The sequence below is a fragment of the Carya illinoinensis genome, chromosome 3 (assembly GCF_018687715.1).
Source record: "Carya illinoinensis cultivar Pawnee chromosome 3, C.illinoinensisPawnee_v1, whole genome shotgun sequence".
In the NCBI taxonomy this organism is placed as follows: Eukaryota; Viridiplantae; Streptophyta; class Magnoliopsida; order Fagales; family Juglandaceae; genus Carya; species Carya illinoinensis.
In genome coordinates, this window is record NC_056754.1 from 33,635,691 (window position 1) to 33,653,655 (window position 17,965).

Here is a 17,965-nt window from a genome sequence, read left to right on the forward strand (position 1 = left end):
CTGCCCCTACATGTGCATTGCGACAAATTGGCCCCTAGCCCACGCATTTCGCAATATTTTCGCAAGAGAAATCCCACTACTCACACTCCACAATAACCCGCCTAGTTCGTTAAGAGAATCCGACGACTTGCCACCCACCCACCTGTCTTCTCTTTCGTTCTTGAAATTAAAGGCCACATACACCTTACCATTGGTTTCGGTCAAGCCCAGGAAGCGTAACAATCTTCCAAGGTTCACATCTAGCTACGGTTACGCTTATGACTTGAGATAAGGGCAATAATCGACTTCCACACTATTATTTATCTCTAGACCATATTTTGATATTAATTTATCTTTTAATATTCTTTCTCACCCTTTTTATCTTGACCTTATTGTTTTCATGGTTGTTTTCCATCATTCTGAGATTTAATTAGAAGATTAGTATTGATCCAAGACATGTTAATTGAAACAAAGCCATGTAAACAGCCAAGTCTTCACAAATCGCCACCTCGGTGCACCTTCATGTGTGCATTGCAACAAATCGGCGCCATGGCCATGCCTTTTAGATATTTCCTCAGTGGAAACTTCACTATTTACACCGCAAATTCACCCCTCAAATTCAGTTCTCGCATCTGATGAGTTAGCAGCAAGAAACCCCGTCTTTTTTCTCATTCTTTTAGTTCAAGCCCACATACAGCTTACCATTGGTTTCCGTCACGCCCAAGACGTGTAACAAGCCCCCAAGATTCACATCTAGCCATGTTTAAGCTTCTAGCTAGAGTTAAAGGTCAACAATCAACACACACATGATTATTCATCTCTAAACCATGTTTTGTGCTCAATTTCACTTTTAATATTCCTTCCCATCTTTTTTCCCTAAACCTTGTGGCTTTTATTGCCGTTTGTCATCATTCTTGGGTTGAATTAGAAGATTGTTTTTCATTCAAGACATGTCAATTGAAGGAAAGCCAGGTAAATGACCGAGTCACCGCAAATCGGCACCTAGCTGCCCCTACATGTGCATTGCGACAAATCGGCCCCTAGCCCACGCATTACGCAATATTTTCGCAAGAGAAATCCCACTACTCACACTCCACATTAACCTGCCTAGTTCGGTAACAAATTCCGATGAATTGCCACCCACCCACCTGTCTTCTATTTTGTTCTTGAAATTGAAGGCCACATACACCTTACCATGGGTTTCGGTCAAGCCCAAGAAGCGTAACAATCTCCCAAGGTTCACATCTAGCCATGGTTAAGCTTATGACTTGAGTTAAGGGCAATAATCGACTTCCACACGATTATTACCTCTAGACCATATTTTGATATTAATTTATCTTTTAATATTCTTTCTCACCCTCTTTATCTTGACCTTATTGTTTTCATTGTTGTTTTCCTTCATTCTAAGATTTAATTAGAAGATTAGTTTTGATCCAAGACATATTAATTGAAATAAAGCCATGTAAATGCCGAAGTCACCGCAAATCGCCACCTCGATGCACCTTCATGTGTGCATTGCAACAAATCGGCGCCATGCCCATGCCTTTTAGACATTTCCTTATTGGAAACTTCACTATTTAGACTGGACATTCACCCCCCAAGTTCAGTTCTAGCATCTGAGGAGTTAGCAGCAAGAAACCCCGTCTTTTATCTCATTCTTTCAGTTGAAGCTCACATACAGCTTACCATTGGTTCCGTCAAGACCAAGACGTATTAAAAGCCCCCAAGGTTCACATCTAGCCCTGTTTAAGCTTCTAGCTAGAGTTAAAGGTCAACAATCAACACAAACTTGATTATTCATCTCTAAACCATGTTTTGTGCTTCATTTCACTTTTTATATTCCTTCTCACATTTTTTCCCTAAACCTTGTGGCTTTTATTGTAGTTTGTCATCATTCTTGGGTTGAATTTGAAGATTGTTCTTCATCCAAGACTTGTCAATCGAAGGAAAGGCAGGTAAATGACCAAGTCACCGCAAATCGGCACGTACCGCCCCTACATGTGCATTTCGACAAATCGGCCCCTAACCCACGCATTTCGCAATATTTTCGCAAGAGAAATCCCACTACTCACACTCCACATTAACCCGCCTAGTTCGCTAATAGAATCCGACGAATTGCCACCCACCCACATGTCTTCTATTTCGTTCTTAAAATTGAAGGCCACATACACCTTACCATTGGTTTCGGTCAAGCCCAAGAAGTGTAACAATCTCCCACGGTTCACATCCAGCCACGGTTAAGCTTATGACTTGAGTTAAACTTCCATACGATTATTTATCTCTAGACCATATTTTGATATTAATTTATATTTTAATATTCTTTGTCACCCTCTTTATCTTGACCTTATTGTTTTCATTGTTGTTTTTCTTCATTCTAAGATTTAATTAGAAGATTAGTTTTGATCCAAGACATGTTGATTGAAACAAAGCCATGTAAACGCCGAAGTCACCGCAAATCGCCACCTCGATGCACCTTCATGTGTGCATTGAAACAAATCGGCACCATGCCCATGCCTTTTAGACATTTCCTCATTGGAAACTTCACTATTTAGACTGGACATTCACCCCCCAAGTTCAGTTCTAGCATCTGATGAGTTAGCAGCAAGAAACCCCGTCTTTTATCTCATTCTTTCAGTTGAAGCCCACATACAGCTTACCATTGGTTCCGTCAAGACCAAGACGTGTTAAAAGCCCCCAAGGTTCACATCTAGCCCTGTTTAACCTTCTAGCTAGAGTTAAAGGTCAACAATCAACACACACTTGATTATTCATCGCTAAACCATGTTTTGTGCTTCATTTCACTTTTAATATTCCTTCTCACCTTTTTTCCCTAAACCTTGTGGCTTTTATTGCTGTTTGTTTTCATTCTTGGGTTGAATTAGAAGATTGTTCTTCATCCAAGACATGTCAATTGAAGGAAAGCCAGGTAAATGACCGAGTCACCTCAAATCGGCACCTAGCTGCCCCTACATGTGCATTGCGACAAATCGGCCCTAGCCCACGCATTTCGCAATATATTCGCAAGAGAAATCCCACTACTCACACTCCACATTAACCTGCCTAGTTCGGTAATAGAATCCGACGGATTGCCACCCACCCACCTGTCTTCTATTTCGTTCTTGAAATGGAAGGCCACATACACCTTACCATTGGTTTCGGTCAAGCCCAAGAAGCGTAACAATCTCCCAAGGTTAACATCTAGCCACGGTTAAGCTGATGACTTGAGTTACGGGCAATAATCGACTTCCACGCGATTATTTATCTCTAGACCATATTTTGATATTAATCTATCTTTTAATATTCTTTCTCACCCTTTTTGTCTTGACCTTATTGTTTTCATTGTTGTTTTCCTTCATTCTGAGATTTAATTAGAAGATTAGTATTGATCCTAGAGATGTTAATTGAAACAAAGCCATGGAAACGCCGAAGTCACTGCAAATCGCCACCTCGATGCACCTTCATGTGTGCATTGCAACAAATCGGCGCCATGGCCATGCCTTTTAGACATTTCCTCATTGGAAATATCACTATTTAGAATGCACATTCACCCCCCAAGTTCAGTTCTAGCATCTGATGAATTAGCAGCAAGAAACCCCGTCTTTTATCTCATTCTTTCTGTAGAAGCCCACATACAGCTGACCATTGGTTCCGCCAAGCCCAAGATGTGTTAAAAGCCCCCAAGGTTCACATCTAGCCCTGTTTAAGCTTCTAGCTAGAGTTAAAGGGCAATAATCAACATACACAAGATTATACATCTCTAAACTATCTTTTGTGCTTAATTTCCCTTTTAATATTCTTTCTCATCTTTTTTCCCTAAACCTTGTAGCTTTTATTGCTGTTTGTTTTCATTCTTGGGTTGAATTAGAAGATTGTTCTTCATCCAAGACATGTCAATTGAAGGAAAGCCAGGTAAATGACCGAGTCACCTCAAATCGGCATCTAACTGCCCCTACATGTGCATTGCGACAAATCGGCCCTAGCCCACGCATTTCGCAATATATTCGCAAGAGAAATCCCACTACTCACACTCCACATTAACCTCCCTAGTTCGGTACTAGAATCCGATGGATTGCCAGCCTCCCACCTGTCTTCTATTTCGTTCTTGAAATTGAAGGCCACATACACCTTACCATTGGTTTCGGTCAAGCCCAAGAAGCGTAACAATCTCCCAAGGTTAACATCTAGCCACGGTTAAGCTTATGACTTGAGTTACGGGCAATAATCGACTTCCACACGATTATTTATCTCTAGACCATATTTTGATATTAATTTATCTTTTAATATTCTTTCTCACCCTTTTTGTCTTGACCTTATTGTTTTCATTGTTGTTTTCCTTCATTCTGAGATTTAATTAGAAGATTAGTATTGATCCTAGAGATGTTAATTGAAACAAAGCCATGTAAACGCCGAAGTCACCGCAAATCGCCACCTCGATGCACCTTCATGTGTGCATTGCAACAAAGCGGCGCCATGGCCATGCCTTTTAGACATTTCCTCATTGGAAACTTCACTAGTTAGAATGCACATTCACCCCCCAAGTTCAGTTCTAGCATCTGATGAATTAGCAGCAAGAAACCCCGTCTTTTATCTCATTCTTTCTGTAGAAGCCCACATACAGCTTACCATTCGTTCCGTCAAGCCCAAGACGTGTTAAAAGCCCCGAAGGTTTACATCTAGCCCTGTTTAAGCTTCTAGCTAGAGTTAAAGGGCAATAATCAACATACACAAGATTATACATCTCTAAACTATATTTTGTGCTTAATTTCCCTTTTAATATTCTTTCTCATCTTTTTTCCCTAAACCTTGTAGCTTTTATTGCTGTTTGTTTTCATTCTTGGGTTGAATTAGAAGATTGTTCTTCATCCAAGACATGTCAATTGAAGGAAAGCCAGGTAAATGACCGAGTCACCTCAAATCGGCACCTAGCTGCCCCTACATGTGCATTGCGACAAATCGGCCCTAGCCCACGCATTTCGCAATATATTCGCAAGAGAAATCCCACTACTCACACTCCACATTAACCTGCCTAGTTCGGTAATAGAATCCGACGGATTGCCACCCACCCACCTGTCTTCTATTTCGTTCTTGAAATTGAAGGCCACATACACCTGACCATTGGTTTCCGTCAAGCCCAAGAAGCGTAACAATCTCCCAAGGTTAACATCTAGCCACGGTTAAGCTTATGACTTGAGTTACGGGCAATAATCGACTTCCACACGATTATTTATCTCTAGACCATATTTTGATATTAATTTATCTTTTAATATTCTTTCTCACCCTTTTTGTCTTGACCTTATTGTTTTCATTGTTGTTTTCCTTCATTCTGAGATTTAATTAGAAGATTAGTATTGATCCTAGAGATGTTAATTGAAACAAAGCCATGTAAACGCCGAAGTCACCGCAAATCGCCACCTCGATGCACCTTCATGTGTGCATTGCAACAAATCGGCGCCATGGCCATGCCTTTTAGACATTTCCTCATTGGAAACTTCACTAGCTAGAATGCACATTCATCCCCCAAGTTCAGTTCTAGCATCTGATGAATTAGCAGCAAGAAACCCCGTCTTTTATCTCATTCTTTCAGTTGAAGCCCACATACAGCTTACCATTGGTTCCGTGAGGGCCAAGACGTTTGAAAAGCCCCCAAGGTTCACATCTAGCCCTGTTTAAGCTTCTAGCTAGAGTTAAAGGTCAACAATCAACACACACTTGATTATTCATCTCTAAACCATGTTTTGTGCTTCATTTCACTTTTAATATTCCTTCTCACCTTTTTTGCCTAAACCTTGGGGCTTTTGTTGCTGTTTGTCATCATTCTTGGGTTGAATTAGAAGATTGTTCTTCATCCAAGACATGTCTATTGAAGGAAAGGCTGGAAAATGACCGAGTCACCGCAAATCGGCACCTAGCTGCCCCTACATGTGCATTCCGACAAATCGGCCCCTAGCCCACGCATTTCGCAACATTTTTGCAAGAGAAATTAATATGAACCCGCGGGAAGAGAATCCCTTGAACTCACAATCAATTTGAAAACTTACCCAAGAACGCCAAACTCAAGTCTATGGATGGAGAATTTAGACCCGTTGAAAACTCGTTTCAAGAACCTAGATTATATCAAAATCTAGACCCTTTGAAATCTCGTCTCAAGAACCCAAATTACGAGGAGGAACGCCACAAAGGTTGTGATTTACCTTTGATAAATTCAAGAGTTCAATTAAGAACAAGAGGAGAAAACTCACACACAATTAAAATTCGAAATAAAATAATGTCTGCCTTGAAATGGCTGCTACATCCTTTAAATACCCTCCCCAAAACATGATAAAACCCTAGACTAAAGTTTGAGACCCTTTCTCTCAAAAATGCCCTTGGTGAACAGTAGATGCAGGTACTGTAGCGTTAACAGTGTCATGCTACAGTACTTCTAAACCTTATTTCAAATAAATAAGACATATGTGGGTTAAGCATCTTCAAGCCCACTTATTCAAAACTAATAATAAAAATCCTTTAAACAAATTGAAAACCTTAATATCTAAAGGCCATATTTCTAAGTCAAGTCTTCCACAACTTGGATCAAGTGGATCAAAGCTGGTTCTTCTTCTTTCAAGCCCATCTTGAGTGTTGGGCTCTTGCTAGCTTCTTCCCAAGTGGTTTGTACTAATCCTTGCATTGCTTCCTTGATCTTCTTGGCTCTCGATCTTGTAATTGGCCCATCTGGAACTTGCAAAATGATCTTTAAGAGTAGGCTTGCCTTGGTTCCCATCATTCCCCCTCTCCTCAAAAGGATTTGACCTCGAATCTTCACCTACATCAAAAGGAGAAAGATCAGAAATATTGAAGGTAGCAGACACATTATACTCACCTGGGAGATCCACTTTATAGGCATTGTCATTAATTTTCTCAAGGATTTGGAAAGGTCCATCTCCTCGAGGATGCAACTTAGTCCTCTGATGAATTGGGAATCTTTCTTTGCGCATGTGAACCCAAACCCAATCTCCAGGTTCAAAGATGACACGCCTTCGCCCTTTATTGGCTTGGGAAGCAACCCTTTCATTCTTTTGCACAATTTGAAGCCGTACCCTCTCATGGAGTGACTTCACCAATTCCGCCTTCTTTTGTCCATCCAAGCTACTCCTGCCACCAATCGATAAAGGCATCAAATCTAAAGGGGTAAGCGGATTGAATCCATAAACAATTTCAAAAGGAGAATATGAAGTAGTAGTATGCATGGTCCTATTATATGCAAACTCTATGAATGGCAAACAATCCTCCCAAGTTTTTAAATTCTTATGAACAACAGTGCGTAAAAGCTGAGTTAAGGTCCTATTAACTACTTCAGTCTGACCATCAGTCTGCGGATGACAAGTAGTGGAAAATAAGAGCTTGGTACCCAATTTCCCCCACAACACCTTCCAAAAGTAGCTAAGGAATTTAACATCCCTATCAGAAACAATACTCTTGGGAACACCATGGAGTCGTACTATCTCCCTGAAAAACAAGTCAACTATGTTTGTGGCATCATCTGTTTTATGGCATGGAATGAAATGTGCCATCTTACTAAATCTATCCACAACCACAAAAATAGAATCTCTACCCCTTTTTGTCCTAGGTAGCCCCAAAACAAAATCCATAGATATGTCGACCCATGGTTCACTAGGAACGGGTAAGGGTGTATACAACCCATGTGGCAACACTTTAGATTTGGCCTTCCTACATGTAATGCATCTGCCACAAATGCGAGTGACATCTCTCTTCATCTTAGGCCAAAAGAAATGTTCATGCAAAATATCCAAAGTCTTCTTGACACCAAAGTGTCCCATTAATCCCCCACCATGTGCCTCACGCACTAGTAATTCACGCATAGAACAACTTGGCACACAAAGTTTGTTTTCTTTAAACAAGTAACCCTCATGCTTGTAAAACTTACCAAATGCTGCCTTATCACATGCCATGTACACATTAGAGAAGTCAGCGTCATCGGCATATAGGTCTTTCACATATTCAAATCCAAGCATCTTAGCACTTATAGAAGTAAGAAGTACATACCTTCGAGATAAAGCATCAGCAACAATGTTCTCCTTACCTTGCTTGTAACAGATGACATGTGGAAATGTCTCAATGTATTCCATCCAACGAGCATGCCTTTTATTCAACTTACCTTGACCCTTGAGATGCTTCAATGATTCATGATCGGTGTGGATCACAAATTCCCTAGGCCATAGGTAGTGCTGCCAAGTCTCCAATGCACGAACAAAAGCATAAAGCTCTTTGTCATAAGTAGGGTACTTGAGTGAGGCCCCACTTAACTTTTCACTGAAGAAGGCTATGGGCCGCCTATCCTGCATCAAAACAGCTCCAATCCCTATACCTGAAGCATCGCATTCAATCTCAAAAGCTTTGTTAAAATCAAGTAATGCTAGCACAGGTGCAGAGCACAACCTTTCTTTAATGGTGGCAAAAGCATTCTCTTGAGTAACCCCCCAATGAAACCCAACATTCTTTTTAATGACTTCAGTGAGTGGTGCAGCAATGGTGCTAAAGTCTTTAACAAAACGCCGATAAAAGCTTGCTAAGCCATGGAAGCTTCTTACCTCAGTGATGCTCTTTGGCGTTGGCCACTCCTTGATGGCCTTGACTTTCTCTTCATCCACCTCAATACCCTTTGTACTAACAACATATCCAAGAAAAACAACTCTTTCCATGCAAAAGGTACATTTCTTGAAATTAGCATACAACTTTTCACATCTCAACACATTAAACACACATCTCAAATGCTCAATATGCTGATTTAAGTCTTTGCTGTACACTAGGATATCATCAAAATACACGACCACAAACTTGCCAATGAATGCACGTAGGACATGGTTCATCAATCTCATGAAAGTACTGGGTGCATTTGTAAGTCCAAATGGCATAACCAACCATTCATAAAGGCCATACTTGGTCTTAAAAGCAGTTTTCCATTCATCACCCTCTTTCATTCTAATTTGATGGTACCCACTTTTAAGATCAATTTTACTAAAAAGACAAGAGCCATGCAATTCATCAAGCATATCATCTAATCTAGGTATGGGATGCCGATACTTTACCGTAATATTGTTGACCGCCCTGCAATCAACACACATTCTCCATGTCCCATCCTTCTTTGGCACTAATAGCACTGGTACTGCACATGGGCTCATGCTCTCCCTCACGTACCCCTTATTCATCAAGTCCACAACTTGCCTCTGAAGCTCCTTTGTCTCCTCTGGATTACTCCTATAGGCTGGTCGGTTTGGAATAGCAGCTCCAGGTACAAAATCAATCTGATGCTCAATGCCTCTAATGGGTGGCAACTCATTAGGCATCTCCTCTGGGAATACATCATCAAACTCCTGCAACAAGGAGATAGCCAAAATAGGAAGAGACTGGTGAGTATCATCAAGAGTAAGATAAGACTCTTTATAGATAAGAAAAATCATAGGGCGATCTGGGAAGAAAGCCCTCTTAACCTCACTCTTTCTGGCATAGAAAGTCACTTTTGTCTTTCCTTTCCTCTCTACAGACTCTCTTTTTTTTTCTCTCGTGGCTCTACTCTTTTTTCTCTACTCTCAGCCACATCTCTACTTTCTTTTTCACTCTTTTTTTTGTGCTCATTTTCACTATCACTCTTTCTTTTCTGCTCAATCTCTTTTTCACTCATTCTTTTTTGATCACTCTCATTTTCACTCTTTCTTTTTTGATCACTCTCACTTTCACTCTTTCTTTTCTGAGTAATCTCCCTTTTCAGTTTCAGTTGGTCTTCATAGACCTGGCTTGGAGTTAAAGGAGCAAGCTTGATTGTTTTGCCCTCCTTTACAAAGCTGTACATGTTTTGATCACCCTCCTATCATACTGCCACGGCCTCCCCAACAAAATATGGCCAACATGCATAGGCACAACATCACAAAGCACCTTATCCTGATACCTCCCAATTGAAAAAGGAACTAACACTTGTCTATCCACCCTAACTTCTCCACAATCATTCAACCACTGCAATTTGTATGGTCTAGAGTGTTTTAAGGTTGGTAAATTCAATTTCTCAACCAAAGTAGTGCTAGTCACATTAGTACAACTCCCTCCATCAATGATCATACTACATACTTTGCTGTTGACGTGACATCTAGTATGGAAAATGTTCTCTCTCAGTTGCTCGGCATCATCCACCTTAATGTGTGTGTTGAGAGCACGCCTAGCAACAAGAGACTCACTCACAGCGTATATCACTCCTTCGTCATCACTAGCATCAACCAACTCGGGCACTCCATCACGATCATCCTCACTCTCAGTCATCACCTCCCCATTGTCACGCATAATCATCACTCGCCTATTTGGACATTGAGAAGCAATGTGCCCTGAACCCAAACACTTAAAACATTTAATATCTCTATTCCTTGAAGTTTGAGATTCTACCTTGGCTTTGCTGCTAGGTCCCTCATCTTTGCCCTTAGGTTGTTCAATCTTTCTCTTTGCTTCAGCAGGATCATTCCCATCCCACTTTGATTTCCAAGTAGTGCTAGAAACCGAAGTGTACCTTGCTGTCCCTTTTCTCTTTAATTGCCTCTCCACCTTCATAGCCATGTGCACCATGTCCTCGATCTCCACATAATGTTGCAATTCAACCACATTGGCTATATCTCTATTCAAACCACTCAAAAATCTAGCCATGGTGGCCTCCCGGTCCTCCTCTACATTAGCCCGAATCATAGCCACCTCCATCTCCTTATGGTAATCCTCCACACTCCTAGACCCCTGTGTAAGATTTTGGAGCTTTTGATAAAGGTCCCTATAGTAGTGACTAGGTACAAATCTCCGCCTCATGAGAGCTTTCAACTCTCCCCATGTCTCTATAGGCCTCTCATGATTCCTCCTCCTAGCGGTCACTAATTGATCCCACCAAATAATAGCATAATCAGTGAATTCAATTACTGCCAACTTTACGTTCTTCTCCTCAGAGTAATTATGACAATCAAATACCAAATCTATTTTTTTCTCCCACTCTAGATAAACCTCTGGGTCAGTTCTACCTTGGAAAGATGGTATTGTCATTTTGATGCTCCCCAAGTCTCTATCGACACCATCCCGACCCCCTAGGTTCCACTCAAATCCTCTTTCACGCCTAACTCCTCTATGTCTACCCAACCCAATTTAAGATGTTAGGTCTTCCTCATCCTCATCATCTCCTTCATTCTCATATGCATTTTCAACCCTAGGCTCACGTCGCCTCCGATTTCTCCCACCTTGCAAATTTCTAATCTCTGCTTGTTGTTGATTCATCCTATCCTCCATTTGTCCCAATAGCATGTTCATCCGCTCAAACTGTTGTTGCATGGCTTGCAACACAAATGAGTTATCTGCTATCCCCTTGGGTGATGAGCCACTGCGGTGAGACATTGTAATGTGTAGCAAAAATAAAATGTTAGCAGAAAAAGAAAGGACCTCACACGCTCCCTTACGTGTTTACACTCAAATGATGGCACTCCACTCGTGTTTCACTCTGAATTGGCTTTTTTTTTTTTTTCGATAATAATCTCACACTCTCTTGCCTTTTACCTCGAGTTTTCCCACTCAAGTTCTTTCAGAACTAATTGAACTCAATCAAGATAAAGCAACCTTGTTTAATCCCAACTAGCAATTAGATCCAAGAAACAAGAACAAGAGAAACACGGAAGGAAAGAAACGACATGAGAATCATGGAAATTATACGAATGGAAGAGTGACTGTAACACAAAATACCAACTATAATGAAGGATGCACAACCCCAATGATGAAAGGCTCAAGAAAAAAATTTTGGTTTTTTCTACACTTTTTTTTTTTCTTGACGATTTTTTTTTTCCTTTCTTTTCTTTTCTTTTCTTTTCTCAACAATTCATCCACAAACAGAAATATTCAATTGGGATAATCAAACAATTGAATTCAAACACATAAAAATTGGCAAGGAAATAGATGGGAATCAATGAAACCATAGAAATTTCAACCCTAAATGGTGCAAATTTTCACAGCCCTAGGAAAAAATGAATTTCTGCACTTTTTTCTTTTTTTTTTGGAACCTTAGAACAATGAAGCTCTAGAATTAAAGATGCAATAAACAAAAGATAGAATTAGACCAGAATGGAAACCTTGCTCTGAATACCAAATGATATGAACCCGCGGGAAGAGAATCCCTTGAACCCACAATCAATTTGAAAAATTACCCAAGAACGCCAAACTCAAGTCTATGGATGGAGAATTTAGACCCGTTGAAAACTCGTTTCAAGAACCTAGATTATATCAAAATCTAGACCCTTTGAAATCTCGTCTCAAGAACCCAAATTACGAGGAGGAATGCCACAAAGGTTGTGATTTACCTTTGATAAATTCAAGAGTTCAATTAAGAACAAGAGGAGAAAACTCACACACAATTAAAATTCGAAATAAAATAATGTCTGCCTTGAAATGGCTGCTACATCCTTTAAATACCCTCCCCAAAACATGATAAAACCCTAGACTAAAGTTTAAGACCCTTTCTCTCAAAAATGCCCTTGGTGAACAGTAGACGCAGGTACTGTAGCGTTAACAGTGTCATGCTACAGTACTTCTAAACCTTATTTCAAATAAATAAGACATATGTGGGTTAAGCATCCTCAAGCCCACTTATTCAAAACTAATAATAAAAATCCTTTAAACAAATTGAAAACCTTAATATCTAAAGGCCATATTTCTAAGTCAAGTCTTCCACAACTTGGATCAAGTGGATCAAAGCTGGTTCTTCTTCTTTCAAGCCCATCTTGAGTGTTGGGCTCTTGCTAGCTTCTTCCCAAGTGGTTTGTACTAATCCTTGCATTGCTTCCTTGATCTTTTTGGCTCTCGATCTTGTTACTGGCCCATCTGGAACTTGCAAAGGATCTTTAAGAGTAGGCTTGCCTTGCTTCCCATCAGAAATCCCACTACTCACACTCCACATTAACCTGCCTAGCTCGGTAATAGAATCCGACGGATTGCCACCCACCTACCTGTCTTCTATTTCGTTCTTAAAATTGAAGGCCACATACACCTTACCATTGGTTTCGGTCAAGCCCAAGAAGCGTAACAATCTCCCAAGGTTCGCATCTAGCCACGGTTAAGCTTATGACTTGAGTTAAGGGCAACAATCGACTTCCACACGATTATTTACCTCTAGACCATATTTTGATAATAATTTATCTTTTAATATTCTTTCTCACCCTTTTTATCTTGACCTTATTGATTTCATTGTTGTTTTCCTTCATTCAAAGATTTAATTAGAAGATTAGTTTTGATCCAAGACATGTTAATTGAAACAAAGCCATGTAAACACCGAAGTCACTGCAAAACGCCACCTCGATGCTCCTTCATGTGTGCATTACAACAAATCGGCGCCATGCCCATGCCTTTTAGACATTTCCTCATTGGAAACTTCATTATTTAAACTGGACATTCACCCCCCAAGTTCAGTTCTAACATCTGATGAATTAGCAGCAAGAAACCCCGTCTTTTATCTCATTCCTTCAGTTGAAGCCCACATAAAGCTTACTATTGGTTCCGTCAAGACCAAGACGTGTTAAAAGCCCCCAAGGTTCACATCTAGCCCTGTTTAAGCTTCTAGCTACAGTTAAAGGTCAACAATCAACACACACTTGATTATTCATCTCTAAACCATGTTTTGTGCTTCATTTCACTTTTAATATTCCTTCTCACCTTTTTTCCCTAAACCTTGTGGCTTTTATTGCTGCTTGTCATCATTCTTGGGTTGAATTAGAAGATTGTTCTTCATCCAAGACATGTCAATTGAAGGAAAGCCAGGTAAATGACCAAGTCATCGCAAATCGGCACCTAGCTGCCCCTACATGTGCATTGCGACAAATCGGCCACTAGCCCACGCATTTCGCAATATTTTCGCAAGAGAAATCCCACTACTCACACTCCACATTAACCCGCCTAGTTCGGTAATAGAATCCGACGAATTGCCACCCACCGACCTGTCTTCTATTTCGTTCTTGAAATTAAAGGCCACATACACCTTACCATTGGTTTCGGTCAAGCCCAAGAAGCGTAACAATCTCCCAAGGTTCACATCCAGCCACGGTTAAGCTTATGACTTGAGTTAAGGGCAATAATCAACTTCCACACGATTATTTATCTCTAGACCATATTTTGATATTAATTTATCTTTTAATATTCTTTCTCAACCTTTTTATCTTGACCTTATTGTTTTATCATTGTTTTCCATCATTCTGAGATTTAATTAGAAGATTAGTATTGATCCAAGACATGTTAATTGAAAGAAAGCCATGTAAACACCCAAGTCACCGCAAATCGCCACCTTGGTGCACCTTCATGTGTGCATTGCAACAAATCGGCGCCATGCCCATGCCTTTTATACATTTCCTCAGTGGAAACTTCACTATTCACACCCCACATTCCCCCCCAAGTTCAGTTCTAGCATCTGATGAATTAGCAGCAAGAAACCCTGTCTTTTATCTCATTCTTTCAATTGAAGCCCACATACAGCTTACCATTGGTTTTCGTCAAGCTCAAGACGTGTAACAAGCCCCCAAGGTTCACATCTAGCCATGTTTAAGCTTCCAGCTAGAGTTAAAGGTCAACAATCAACACACACATGATTATTCATCTCTAAACCATGTTTTGTGCTTAATTTCACTTTTAATATTCCTTCTCACCTTTTTTGCCTAAACCTTGGGGCTTTTATTGCTGTTTGTCATCATTCTTGGGTTGAATTAGAAGATTGTTCTTCATCCAAGACATGTCAATTGAAGGAAAGGCAGGTAAATGACCAAGTCACCGCAAATCGGCACCCAGCTGCCCCTACATGTGCATTGCGACAAATCGGCACCCTAGCCCACGCATTTCGCAATATTTTTGCAAGAGAAATCCCACTACTCACACTCCACATTAACCTGCCTAGCTCGGTAATAAAATCCGACGGATTGCCATCCACCCACCTGTCTTCTATTTCGTTCTTAAAATTGATGGCCACATACACCTTACCGTTGGTTTCGGTCAAGCCCAAGAAGCATAACAATCTCCCAAGGTTCGCATCTACCCACGCTTAAGCTTATGACTTGAGTTAAGGGCAATAATCGACTTCCACACGATTATTTATCTGTAGACCATATTTTGAAATTAATTTATCTTTTAATATTCTGTCTCACCCTTTTTATCTTGACCTTATTGTTTTCATCGTTGTTTTCCATCATTCTGAGATTTAATTAGAAGATTAGTATTGATCCAGGACATGTTAATTGAAACAAAGCCATGTAAACGCCCCAGTCACCGCAAATCGCCACCTCGGTGCACCTTCATGTGTGCATTGCAACAAATCGGCGCCATGCCCATGCCTTTTATACATTTCCTCAGTGGAAACTTCACTATTTACACCGCCCATTCCCCCCCAAGTTCAGTTCTAGCATCTGATGAATTAGCAGTAAGAAACCCCGTCTTTTATCTCATTCTTTCAGTTGAAGCCCACATACAGCTTACCATTGGTTCCGTGAAGACCAAGACGTGTTAAAAGCCCCCAAGGTTGACATCTAGCCCTGTTTAAGCTTCCAGCTAGAGTTAAAGGTCAACAATCAACACACACTTGATTATTCATCTCTAAACCATATTTTGTGCTTCATTTCACTTTTAATATTCCTTCTCACCTTTTTTCCCTAAACCTTGGGGCTTTTATTGCTGTTTGTCATCATTCTTGGGTTGAATTAGAAGATTGTTCTTCATCCAAGACAAGTCAATTGAAGGAAAGGCAGGTAAATGACCGAGTCAACGCAAATCGGCACCTAGCTGCCTCTACATGTGCAGTGCGACAAATCGACCCCTAGCCCACGCATTTCACAATATTTTCGCAAGAGAAATCCCACTACTCACACTCCACATTAACCTGCCTAGCTCGGTAATAGAATCCGACGGATTGCCACCCACCCACCTGTCTTCTATTTCGTTCTTAAAATTGAAGGCCACATACACTTTACCATTGGTTTCGGTCAAGCCCAAGAAGCGTAACAATCTCCCAAGGTTCGCATCTAGCCACGCTTAAGCTTATGACTTGAGTTAAGGGCAATAATCGACTTCCACACGATTATTTATCTCTAGACCGTATTTTGATATTAATTTATCTTTTAATATACTTTCTCACCCTTTTTATCTTGACCTTATTGTTTTCATCGTTGTTTTCCATCATTCTGAGATTTAATTAGAAGATTAGTATTGATCCAAGACATGTTATTTGAAACAAAGCCATGTAAACGCCCAAGTCTTCCCAAATCGCCACCTCGGTGCACCTTCATCTGTGCATTGCAACAAATCGGCGCCATGCCCATGCCTTTTATACATTTCCTCAGTGGAAACTTCACTGTTTACACCGCCCATTCCCCCCCAAGTTCAGTTCTAGCATCTAATGAATTAGCAGCAAGAAACCCCGTCTTTTATCTCATTCTTTCAGTTGAAGCCCACATACAGCTTACCATTGGTTCCGTGAAGACCAAGACGTGTTAAAAGCCCCCAAGGTTCACATCTAGCCCTGTTTAAGCTTCTAGCTAGAGTTAAAGGTCAACAATCAACACACACTTGATTATTCATCTCTAAACCATGTTTTGTGCTTCATTTCACTTTTAATATTCCTTCTCACCTTTTTTCCCTAAACCTTGTAGTTTTTATTGCTGTTTGACATCATTCCTGGGTTGAATTAGAAGATTGTTCTTCATCCAAGACAAGTCAATTGAAGGAAAGGCAGGTAAATGACCGAGTCAACGCAAATCGGCACCTAGCTGCCTCTACATGTGCATTGCGACAAATCGGCCCCTAGCCCATGCATTTCACAATATTTTCGCAAGAGAAATCCCACTACTCACACTCCACATTAACCCGCCTAGTTCGGTAATAGAATCCGACGAATTGCCACCCACCCACCTGTCTTCTATTTCGTTCTTGAAATTAAAGGCCACATACACCTTACCATTGGTTTCGGTCAAGCCCAAGAAGCGTAACAATCTCCCAAGGTTCACATCTAGCCACGGTTAAGCTTATGACTTGAGTTAAGGGCAATAATCGACTTCCACACGATTATTTATCTCTAGACCGTATTTTGATATTAATTTATCTTTTAATATTCTTTCTCACCCTTTTTATCTTGACCTTATTGTTTTCATCGTTGTTTTCCATCATTCTGAGATTTAATTAGAAGATTAGTATTGATCCAAGACATGTTATTTGAAACAAAGCCATGTAAACGCCCAAGTCTTCCCAAATCGCCACCTCGGTGCACCTTCATCTGTGCATTGCAACAAATCGGCGCCATGCCCATGCCTTTTATACATTTCCTCAGTGGAAACTTCACTGTTTACACCGCCCATTCCCCCCCAAGTTCAGTTCTAGCATCTAATGAATTAGCAGCAAGAAACCCCGTCTTTTATCTCATTCTTTCAGTTGAAGCCCACATACAGCTTACCATTGGTTCCGTGAAGACCAAGACGTGTTAAAAGCCCCCAAGGTTCACATCTAGCCCTGTTTAAGCTTCTAGCTAGAGTTAAAGGTCAACAATCAACACACACTTGATTATTCATCTCTAAACCATGTTTTGTGCTTCATTTCACTTTTAATATTCCTTCTCACCTTTTTTCCCTAAACCTTGTAGCTTTTATTGCTGTTTGACATCATTCCTGGGTTGAATTAGAAGATTGTTCTTCATCCAAGACAAGTCAATTGAAGGAAAGGCAGGTAAATGACCGAGTCAACGCAAATCGGCACCTAGCTGCCTCTACATGTGCATTGCGACAAATCGGCCCCTAGCCCATGCATTTCACAATATTTTCGCAAGAGAAATCCCACTACTCACACTCCACATTAACCCGCCTAGTTCGGTAATAGAATCCGACGAATTGCCACCCACCCACCTGTCTTCTATTTCGTTCTTGAAATTAAAGGCCACATACACCTTACCATTGGTTTCGGTCAA

General features: G+C 40.6%; 1 pseudogene; it reads right to left on the reverse strand.

Annotated features, from left to right (window-relative positions):
• Positions 1-6,332: 6,332 nt before the first annotated feature.
• Positions 6,333-12,909, reverse strand: LOC122304744 (annotated as a pseudogene).
• Between the last annotated feature and the right edge of the window lie 5,056 nt (positions 12,910-17,965).